Source organism: Chinchilla lanigera, unplaced genomic scaffold (genome assembly GCF_000276665.1).
Source record: "Chinchilla lanigera isolate Chin_1 unplaced genomic scaffold, ChiLan1.0 scaffold00023, whole genome shotgun sequence".
NCBI lineage: Eukaryota > Metazoa > Chordata > Mammalia > Rodentia > Chinchillidae > Chinchilla > Chinchilla lanigera.
In genome coordinates, this window is record NW_004955424.1 from 4,076,842 (window position 1) to 4,089,179 (window position 12,338).

The following is a 12,338-nucleotide window of genomic DNA, read 5'->3' on the forward strand; positions in this document are numbered from 1 at the left end:
TTCACACTTAATAGCATTTATATAATAGCAGTTAGCTAAAAGATTGTTTGCGGCAATGTGCAATGATTATTTTGTCAGACTGTATCCATATAGATTAATCCCCACTCTCTCCAAAAAAGGGGACTTTTTTTGTTTGTTTGTTTTGTTTTGTTTTCCTGTACCGGGAATCGAACTCATGACCTTGCGCTTGCCAGGAAGGCGCTGTGCCGCTGAGCTAAATCCCCAGCCCCATGGGGAATGTTTTTTTTGATGAAAGCTCAGTTATGCACTTAGTATGGTCTCACAACTCTTTGCTTTGTGCTTCAAATTGATTGGCTCATATAGGAACAAGAAAAGTACAGGGAGGTCATCTACAGGATGTGAAACAAGTTTTGCCAAAGTCAAGCAATTATTCAGTTTACCCTGATTTCCACTTAGATTTTCAGTTTCCTTGCCCTGTAGCAGCTAAATGAGCTCAGTTTCTGAGACATAAACCTGTAACTTTCTTTCAGCAAAATACTGGCTTATCATGGGTAAGTTTGGACCTGTTTTGATCCTGTTTGGGACAGGTGTTTTCTCTCATATTTATTTTTTTTCCCATTTAGTAAATTTGTTGTGTTTCCTGAGCCTAACTCCTTATTTGTTTTTGTGTTATGACCTGTCTCTCACATATTCTGGGGTGCGTATTCCAGTGTCCATGAGGAACTTCCTTTCTTTGGTCAGTAGTTTTTTTCTCAATCATTGATAATTTCAGATCCATCTTCTTCAAATATTTAACTCCTGCAGTTTCTACTTTTTCTGTTCCATTTGATCAGTGTTAAGGTTGCAATGATTCTTTCCCAAACTCTCTGGGTGCTAAAAAAGAATAAAAGCCATAGAATAATAATAGGAAGGTGTGGAAGGTATTATCTCTTCTTAGGTGAGTTCCTGGATCTGCCAAAGTAGGGTGATCTTGGGTAAAACAGATGGCAACACAAAGATGTTAGTGATGAAGAGCTTCCTCCTCCTTCTACAAAATGAAGATGATTTTGCTTACCTGAAAAAAAGTATGACTTTTTTTTTGGTCCTGGGAATTGAACTCAGGACCTTGCACTTTCCTGGTAGGTGCTTGAGCAGCTGAGCTCTATCCCTGGTCCAAAAGTATGACTTTTTAAGAGAATTATTGCTACACATTTATTCCACATGCTGAAGTCCTGGATAATGCTTAGATTATAAGAACCATCTTTGGTATCAGGGCAAATGCAAGGGAGCAAGAGAGCACCAATTTGTGCCTTGTCAACATGGCTCTGCCCCATGCAACATGTCAAATGAGAGACACTTTTGCAGCATTAGGCTGAGCATGCCAGCCTAATATTCCCTTCAGGTTGACTAAATTCCTAAACAGATTTCTTTCCTAAACAGTTTCCTCTGGAACCTTTAGGAAACTGGGATTTTAAATTCTCTTTTTGCCTTTTTGGGATCTAAATCTGTCTTTCTGTCAGATTTGCAATCCTAGATTGTCCTCTCAAAGACCTGGGACCCATTTATTTGAAATTAAATTTTTAAGAAAGATAGAGTCCCTATTTCCTAGTGTGTATTTTGGGGTAGGTAACAGCCTAACTTTGAGAAGTTACAATTGGCAAACATGGGTGGTATAGTCGTATTGACCAATTCTCCCCATGTCCCAGCTGCTTTTCCATTTAGGCCACTCCAGTGTCTAAAAGTTCTTGACCCTTTGTTCCACTGTAATCAAATCAAATCTCTATCTCTCCATGCAATATTATTGACCCCTATTGCAAGAGCCTGGTGGAATTCCTCTCAAAGGGAGAGAGATGAATTTATTAGTACCTCTCTCCTGTCCGAAGGGGAAGAAAGGGGAGTGCATACTTGCTTTGTGAAAACAGGGAGGAGCAGAATGATATTTTCTATTTCCACCCCCAACAACATTATTCACATTTTGTCTTCCTGGAGCAGAAGAAAGTCTAGACGTAGAAAAGATATATAGAGAAAATTAAAAACCATGACTTTTGTAGACTTTTAAAAATTGTCCTTGGCTTGGGAGGCGTTGTGGAAAGGTACATGCTTGCAAACACCAAAAGTTTAAAGGATTTAGAAAAGGCCCATTTATATAGAAAACAGATTTGAGACCTGTTTCATCTGTTCCCAGAGAAGAGAACCAAGACTGACATTTACAAGTGGAAATGCAAAATGTTTCAGTTCAATAGCAAACAGAACTTTCCAAAACCCTGAACGGTTCCCAAGTAGATTATGCTAAGAAGACTTCAAAGGTAGTGAGGTCACTGTCAAGGGCTATAAAACAATCAGGTAGGAACTCTGGATTGAATGTTGAAAAAAGAATTAAAAAACACACTTGGAGACACACCACACACACACACACACACACACACACACACATACCCCTGTGTATATACTGTAATTTCCCTAACTATAAGTTTACCTGAAAATATTTGTTAGGGATATAATAACATACAAATATTGTACTAACAGACCATTACAGAGACATGTTTTTATGCTTTCAAACACTGTGTGTTAGCAATTCCTTGGCCTTATAAAGAGGTTGGAAGCATTTTCTTTTCCTCTTGAATCCATTAGGATCATTAATATCCCTTTGAGCTGAAAGTGCTGCATGGCCAAATTCTTTTCTTCACTTTGCCTTCTTAACTATATCTTTCACCTCCAAGCTAGATGAAGCTGTACATCACAGGAAACATAAAGTAGATCAATGACCTTCAGAAACTCAGCCATGGTGAGATCTGTGACTTTCGGAATAGATTAGAAGTAGGATGGCTCCAGACGGCCCTGTGAAATGACTCCTCTGGGAAGATCAGCCCGTTCCTGTTAGTGTGATTTGTCCACTGTGTGGGGCCATAAGAAAGGTGTCAATTGCCATGTATAGTGTGCTTTACAGAGAATTTTTTGTACCTATAAAACAATACACAATTATAGAATTAGGGAAATACAACATTTAAAGTTTTAATCTGTGGCTAGCTTTTAATATAGACAATACTTTTGCTCTGAAATAACAGTGAATAATTTTGGAGTCATGGGTACGTAAACTAAACCTTATTTTGATATAAGCAGGGTGATTTTGTTTCAATAGTTTTTAACTGGTTTAATGAGACAGTTAATGTTTCCTCTCCCCTAATTTTATGAATGAAAATTAATTCTTTTTCTTTGGGTCCTTGTACTAAGTTGTTTCCCATTTACAGCTGCTATGGTCTCCGTGTTAGTGTCCACCCCGAATTCATATGTAGGGACTTACTATTCAATGTGAAGGCATTGAGAGGTACAGACCTTAGGAAGTGATTAACTCCTCTGATCACGATCGGATGAGCCTTATAAAAGAGGCTTGAAAAAGAACCACTTCCTTTCGACCATGTTAGGGGACAACAAGTTGTAGTGTGTGGAAATAAACACAGGGGTTCATGTTACAAATTTAAAAGCCCCTCTTTCCTTAAAGTGTAGACTTTTCCCATATTTTGTAATAGGTCTTTGAAGTCAAATATAATAGTTTACAAGCCATGCCTGTAATCCTGGCACTTGGGAGGCTGAGGCAGGAGGATCATTGTGAGTTTGAAGCCAGCCTGGTCTACAAAGAGAGCTCAAGGCCAGCCTGAACTGCATAGAGAGACCCCGTCTCAAGAAGACATAAAAAAAATAGTTTCTATTGCAGGATCTCTTAACATTAAATAACAGAGTAAAATTTTAAAATTGTATTATTTTACTAATTTAAAGGAAAACATTTTTAAATATAGTATATGGCATGGAAAATATCAAAACATTATTAACAAGAGATTCACCAAGAATGATATTTTTCTCGTTAGAATGATGTTGCCTCTGTTAAACCATATGGCATTAAAATTTGTATTAAATTGACAAATATTAATTTTACTTTTGTTATACTTATTTCATGGGTGTACTTTTGAATGTGAGCATCTTTTAAGAAGCCTCCCTTCTTCATAATAAAATTCCCTTGAGTTTATAATAGAGCCCCAGAAGTTGAGAGTCAAATAAGCTGGTTACCGACAGAGAAGTACTGAAACAGATATTTAATATTACTGATGAATAGAGAGGGTGATCAGAAAAATGGCAGCAAGGAAAAAATCTTGAAAATTCTATTGATAAATGAAAATTGTGCCATACTTCAGCTAACTTGTGAGAGATGATTGTGGCCTTTTATATAGGCCCAAAGGTGAATAAAAATTTGGTACAATTAAAATTAATTTCCTGAATTGCATTACAACATTTTAAGAGCTCAGTAGCTTCATCTGGGTAAGGATGCTACTGTGAAGAAAGCTGATTTGGAACATCTGCATTATCTCAAAACTCTGTTGGAAATGGTGATAAAGACACATTAAAATATTCTTTAAGGTGGAAAATTGTTCCCTAGTATGCACACACACACATGCATGCTCGCACACACACACACACACATATGCACACACATGCACACATATTTTGCATACATTCCTAAAGTTCAAATATGAAGACTTTAGTCATCTGCGGATGCCTTTTCTGGGTTAAAAATAAATTGTCTCTATTCTCATTCTTTGTGATCAAAATACATACATACATACATGCATACATACATATATACATTCATTCGTGTCAGTCAGTTGTGGTGGCGAATGCCTGGAATCACAACACTCTGGGAGTGTGAGCCAGAAGAATCAGAAGTTCACACAACCTGGGCAAATTTACGATTTGGCAAGACCCTATCTCTGCATAAAAGGAGAAGAAGAGCTGGGCATATAGCTCAATGTGAAGGCCTTAGATTCAGAAGCCAGAATTGCAAAATAAACAAACAAACACACCCAAACACCACCTCCCCTTTACATACACTGGTGCTTCTTTCCGTGTCATTTTCAAAATGCAATGTTAATAAGAGGATGTGCTTTCAGTTTCCTTATCACCTAGCAATCTTTTCCCCTTTTTGTCTGAATAAAACCTTCCTTACTATATCTTTCATCAAATATTATTATGTTCTGTTAGGAGGTCATTTTATTGGAAAAATAGGTTATTCCCAACACCTCTAATTAAGCAGGTGTATGTCTATTTATGTGATAACCCTGGGTGCAAGTGTTAATGCCTGGCTTCCGCAGACTAATGGAAATCCATCTGCCCAATTAGTTCTGCTCTGCACAGTGACTTCATACGCAGTACACAGGATCAACAGCATAAATGAACTCTTTGGTTGTTCACACTATTTATTTATTCAGTAAATAGAGACTATTTATTTACTCTATGACTTGTATTTTATTACTTCATGAGTGCAAAGAAGATTAAATAATTGTTCCCACACTTCAGGATCTTGTAATTGAGAAGAAGACATTACCTTAAATATAGTGAAAGGAATAGTAGTACATTATTTTTTCCTCGGTTACATGTGGTAAATGCATACATTTCAATAAAGGATTATAGATGTCACTTATAGAATGCTTACTGCATTCTAGTTACTGTGGGAAATACTTCAGATGTTTGAATGGACTTAAAGTTCACAATTTTTCTATGTATTTTGTAGTACTTGCACTGTTTTTATACAAATAAATAAAACATTGCATTTAAGATACTTTTTTGAAATTGCATATCAAGTGTAAGGAGGATGGTGAGGCAAGCCTAATCGTGTGTGGTTAAAGAAGACCTTAGCTTATTGCTATCCAGAGGAAAATGAGTGCAATGTATGGCTGAAATTTATAAGAGGTTGTCAATGTCTCAGCACTACCAGTGCAATCGTCACATAATAGATGGCGTATGTAAGAAACTGGTAATGGTACCAGTCAAAGTGAAACATGTATGGAATATGAGGAGAGGAAAATGTCAATATTTATAGGTATCCTTGATCAGAGACTATTAGAAAATTTGAGGGAAATATGAAATGGAAAAGATGCAACATGGTAAGATAATACAGGAACATGCAAAGCTAAGATGATAGGGTCCTGATATATAATTAATAGTAAGGTTATCCATTCTGATTTATGTAAGTGACCTTCAGAAAGATTATATATTTTCATGTTCTTGCGATGCTTTTCTTTAAGGAAGAAGTACAAACCAGAACACACAGGTCATTTTTCATAGAAGAAACACCCTGCTGCCAATCACATGTGACAGTATGAATGCAACAACTTAGATAGGACAGGGTTTACAGTTTCTATGTCTTTGTTTTCACATCTTGAAATTTGGAAATTATATCACATACAATCCAAATTTGAGAACATTGAATTACTGTAACAACAGCATATAATTTTACCAGTTTATTGAAGTAAAATGAGGGACAGTGAGAGAGGAAGAAAGGAAGAAGGAAAGAAGAAAAGAAAAAAAGAAGAGAAGAAGGAAGGAAGGAAGAAAAGCAAGAAAGAAGAAAAGAGATTCTAGTATTTGAGGGTATGAAGGAAACAGGCAACTTCATATACAACTGGTAAAAATTTAATCACTGAAATGCTTCCGAATGGTAATCAAGTTGACATTCATATATGATGCGTAATTAAGAATCTAAAGACTTATGCATTTGTAATCTTAAAGACAGCTTATCATGGAGATATTTTCAAAAATATGGTAAGAAATACTCAGATATGAATTTAACATACAGTTTTTTAAAGCCCATCAGTGGAAACAATTTAAATGTCTATCAGTATGGACTATTTGACTCATAATGAATAATAATCTTATCAATGTGTGACTTGCTATGAAAATATATCTGTAATATGTTTCCAAGGAAAGGAGTATCATGAAATGCAACATGTACAATATGACCCAAATTGTATTTAAAAGCAAAAAATAACCATATTTAAATATATATACTAGAATAATTTAATGTAACATTGACCTAAGGATAGTTACCTTTACGTGTGAGAGTAGACTCTGGAGCATTTAATGGTCTCTAACTTATATAATCCTATAGTATTTACATTTTTATGATTTTCATTATTTTTAATTAGAGAAAACTACCTTTTATAAATCTATGTATTCTTTTATTCTTTATATAAGGAAACAATAATAAAATTTTCTTGCTAAGCTCACAAGACTGTAGCTAAGTGAAAATAAGACAATATATGAAAGTTCATGTACAAATTTAGAGGGGCTGTGCAAATATTACCAGGAAACATCTTACTACCAGTCTACAGAACTTTTTTTTAATCATTGAATGATGATCAACATCATGTTTATATTTTTCATATTCTTTAATATAAAGCCTTATTCTTGTGTCAATTTCACTTACATAAAAAGTAGTTGTAAATGAACTTTATAAGATTTTGAAGATTAAACAAAATAAATCTCTACATTTAATTTCATTCTATGTTAAGAACAACCAAAATGAACTTTATTTATATTTTCCTGAGAAAGCATTTTCAAAATAACCTACTGGGGCTGGGGATTTAGCTCAGCGGCAAAGCGCCTGCCTGGCAAGCACAAGGTCGTGAGTTCGGTTCCCGGTACCAGAGAAAAACCAAAAAAAAAAAAAAAAAAAAACCTACTTATTTGAGTGAGTTCTGAGTATGTTATTGTTTTAAGAATAAGAGAATTCCCAAACAATGCTACTATTCCTTTGAAAAATGGTCTTGTACATTTTTGCCTTTTACCAGGTTTATGCCCATAGTCTTTAAAGTATGGCAGTCAAAGGATTATAAAGTAGTACATGGAAAATATGTTTATTATTGATTTTCAACTAGGCTTAAGTTCCATTCATTCATCCCAAGTTATAATGTCTGTATTAATCAACAGGAAATTTTAAAAACACTGATAAATATATCAATTAACCAAATCATCTGCTGTGTAGCATCTTAACAGCCTGCATAGAACAGAGACATCAGATGATAAGATACTACGCCTTTTAACTTTCCTTCTGCAAGAAGATGCAGCCACTCACGCGGAGACACTTGATTTTGATGCCAATTTTTGATGATAGCCATTAAATTTGGCTTTTTGTTTTGTTTTGTTTTCTCTTTGCCAAGATTTCCCTTATACATGAGTGTGATACCAATGAATTCAATGCCCATGACTATAGATGTCTCCATAATTCATAGAGCACCTGACCTATACAAAATTTACTGAGCTTTCTGTCAACTGCACTTGCTAAGACAGTAGGGTATTCCTGGGGATACACAATTTTGGAAAGAATAGGGATCAATGGACTCAAAATGATAAAGAAAGATGCACTTAGAGACAGAGAAATTTTCCAAGAATAATATCATGTTATGTAAACATTGGGAAGTAAATTGGGGATTTCAACAAGAACTGACTTGTGCGGTTGAGAAGTGATGAGAAGAATTAAGAATGGTTGAGAAGGGAATGGTGCTGCTGAGTTGTGAGAGGCAACTCGTAGTGGGAAAATTGGAAAGAGTCCAGAATCAGAAAAATTAAGAAATGCTTTTATGGGAACAAAATTAGAGAAGGTGGGAGGCAGCATTTACTCTGGGGAAAACTGAACTATAAGCATAACTTCATTAAAATTCTGTACCTATTGAAAATTATGAAATTCAGATACATATATCTTTTTAAAATTTGATTTATGAAAATATATGTCTGTATATTAACTGTGTATTAAGAATTAATGCCTCTGTCTACTGATAACTGTATTCGTGACCCAAATAGTTTTTGTCCTTCACACATTTAGGCAACACTGCTACAGTAAAGTCTCTTTTCATTATTTCCCAAAGAATTTCAGATATTCCTAGGTTGAACTTTGCTTTATACATCTACATGTTTTCACATATGATTATCAAACCTCTTGTATAATATGCAGAGCTTGCAAATTTAGCCTATAAAATAGAATTCTGGGAAAGAACTACAAAGTGATAAATGTGCTTATAGAATGTCAAGTTCAGGTGTTGATCATCACACAGCTATAGATTAGGTCCTTTGAAATTTAGTATTCAAGATAGAAATAATGAGGCTCTCTAACCTCAGGAGCACTCAGTAAGCTTTATCTCTATAGTTCTGAAGTTTTAATAATTGTCTGCTCTACTGAAATCAGTATATTCCTAACAACAAAGCTTTATTCCCACTTTTTCCACTTTAAAAATTTCTGCACATTATCTGAGTACATTTGTAAGACAAATGCTTTTGAATATTCCTCTTGATTATAAATGACAGGCTTATGGCATCTTTCTGTTTTACTCCAGGCTCAGCAACAGAATGATAAACGCCCTTTTGAGCTATTTTAATAAATGGAGAAAAGGTGAGACAGCATCTGCAAAATAGGAGGGGAGGGAGGATGGAAGAGAGATGGAGGGCGGGAGCATGAAAGAGAAAGAATAAAGTGGGAGTGCAGGAAAGAGATGAAGACTGAGAAATGAGAAGAGCGAGGGAAGGGAAAGGAAGAAAAAAATTCCATGGCATGTGTCTATGCTTCCGCATCGCTTTCATTCTTGTAGGGACTGAATCTTTATTTTACACTGGGGAATACACCGAACATGTATGAAACATACTCTGATTGGAGCAGCATTCTGTGGCCATAGAGTTTAGTTCTGATAAGAGGCATGGATAAAGAAGCAAACAGAATAGTTCTACAGTCTCTTTTCTATTTGCATTTTATGAATCCAGTTTAAGAGGAATTTCAATGTGCTTATCAAAAAAAACCATATTCTAATTGATGATGGATATTCTAATTAGCCTCATTTTATTGTTTTGCAAGGTATACAGACTGAGAAATTTCTAGAATGTTAGCAGTGATACATTACATTTTACCCCATGAATCTATGAAATCATTTTTCTGATGAACTTCAAAGAAAAGAAAACAAAATATAAAATGAGTCCAGCTTGGACATGATGCTTTCTGCCTCATAATCCTCGATGAGCGCATGGCCCAAGGTTGGGAGAGGACACTGAGCCACAGTTTGGTGGCCCTAGGGTGGCCCATCAGTCCCTCTGAACTCCAAAGAGAGAGACAGTTTAGTCACTGGAGTGCTGATAACACGACCATTATTCGAGTATACTCATATATAAAATAATATAGGATATTTGAAAGCAAGAGACTCAATTATAAAATGTGACATAATAGAACATAAGAATATATACTATTCTCTAGAATCTTCATTTAACCCTAGTAATTATTGAAATAAATATTAGCTTCCATTCTTAATATGTGCAAATCACTAATATCCTTCTATATCCCTCCTTGTCTTAAATATACTTGATTAACGTTCTAGAAATTTCTCAGTCTGTTATTTAAGGAACTCTGATAAATAAGGGGAGAACTGAAAAAAGAGCTAGTAGGAATAATATTTGTTGAAATGTATGAAATGACACTATGAAAATTTCAAACAATATTTGCAGTGACTGCTTTATCAAAGATTGGTTTGTGGTGCTTCTTGAAATAATCTTATTTAATTTTCTTTTTCCTTTTTGGAAATTCTTCACAAGTTGTATGCATTCTTTTCTGTTCATTTTTCAAGAATTGTTTACCTAGCTTTATTTGCTAGACACAGTGAGGATTGGTCCCTGCCTCCATTGATATATTTAGAGGTTGTAAATATTAATCTATGAATCATAAAAATTATAAGTGTGCAGCCACAGCAATAGCTGTGGAGATGAACTAGGAGCGCTAAGAAATTTTGTCTGAGAGAATGGTCGTATAAGATTCCTTTAAATCAGAGGCTGGGCTCCAATTAACTAATCCAATGCACATATAATTTGGGCAACATCATATTAAAAGAATTTGCTATGGAAAGAGTTTGTTGAATACTAATTACATTATTAATGAAGATTATTCTAGAATAAAGAGAAAGAACAGCAAGCTGGAAGGAAAGGGACATCATATCTAAAGAGATATAAAAGTTTCATATGTAATTTACACTTCTCTGCTCACTGTATCAGTCTTACTTTCATATTTAAATATTTCACTGAAATTTGGAAATAAATTTTATACTCTTATAAATGTGTCCTTTGTATAATTAAATATATTGGCATACACACATATAAACTGAGATAAATTATAAGTTTTAAGCAGGTTTCATGGATTATGATAACACTCCATGACATTCTTTCATCAAAAGTAGGTGACATATTTTATATTCAGACATTAACCTACAAGGAATAGAATTTGCATCTTCCACTTAGATTCAGTTAAATTTTTAATAGGATAGAAATATATATATATATATATGCATAGTGCAAACATATATTCACCAAAGAAGTGGGGGATTCTATCATGGTATGTGAAGCTGCTAAATATCTTCAAGTTATTATTTTTTACAGTTCATTTACAATCAAAGTACATATTATTGCTCTTTCAAAATTGATAAAGATTGAAAATAAATTTGAAATTTGGAACCTTTTTTCACTGGGTAGGGACTGTTATGGTTTATAGCCAGATGTCCCGCTGAAGCTTTGTGAGACCCGCTGAAGCTCTGGTGGGGTTTTGGGGGATTAATTGGAACATGGGGAGCTATATTCCCGGGTGGATTCATCCACTGGTGACTTTGTAGCTGACCTGCTGTTCGGAGGCAGGAAGTGGTTAGAAGAGACAGGGCATGGTGGGCCTGACCCAGGAGATCGTGTTTTATTTTCTGACTCATCCCTCGACTCTGCTACCTGGCTGCCATAAGGTGAGTGGGCTTTTCTCCACTGAACATGCAAGGACTGAAACTTCTAAAATATGAGACCGTAGTACAACTATGTTAGCTATTCTGACTTTTATTGCTCTATTGAAAGGAACAGTTAATGTTTAAGTGTTTGAACAATCTTACATGTCTATATTTGTTTATTCGAGTAACCAATTTGAAGATATCAATAGGTAATACAACAACCATTGTTAATTTCCTATTACCTTGTCGAAATTCTGTATTGTTTGTACTGTTTCTGTGTTATTTTATAAATATATGTGTGTTTGTTAATATGTTTTTGTTCATTTATCTTTGAAATAAAAAAAATTAAAACAAGACAAAATAAAATTCTTTTCCTTTCAGGTGCTAGTTTCAAGTGTTTTGTTTCAGAGACAAGAAAGTGACCAACCCAGAGGCTTTCTATTATCTCTGTCTTTATTTGTTTTGTTTTGTTTTTTGTGGTTTTTTTTGTTGTTGTTTGTTTGTTTGTTTGTTTGTTTTGTCCTTTTGAGACATGGGCTAGCTATGCAGTTCAGGCTGGCCTTGAGCTCATTTTGTAGTGCAGGCTGGTTTCAAAACTTGCAATGATCCTCCTGCCTCAGCCTCCCAAGTGCTGGCATTCATGGCCTACTAAATTTCTGATAATTCAACATTTTCTTGAAAATTATTTTATTTGTGCTATTTTATTTGTATAATGTTTTGAGAATTAAAGTGACTTTGATTTCTCTTAAAATATCTCAAATGTCTCACAGTCTCACATTCTTCAAAACCACAGAATGCGTCTTTACCAATACCTCAACTGGAGACAATTTGTCTCAA

The 12,338-nt window shown here is 34.8% G+C and overlaps 1 long non-coding RNA gene across 1 annotated transcript in view; it reads right to left on the reverse strand.

Moving 5' to 3' along the window:
• Window positions 1–2,483: 2,483 nt before the first annotated feature.
• The window catches only part of LOC106148578, a 10,976-nt gene continuing 1,121 nt past the window's right edge, over window positions 2,484–12,338 (reverse strand). Inside the window, exon 2 of the long non-coding RNA XR_001234146.1 lies at window positions 2,484–2,901. This is a non-coding gene — a long non-coding RNA (uncharacterized LOC106148578). The remainder of the gene's footprint in view (window positions 2,902–12,338) is intronic.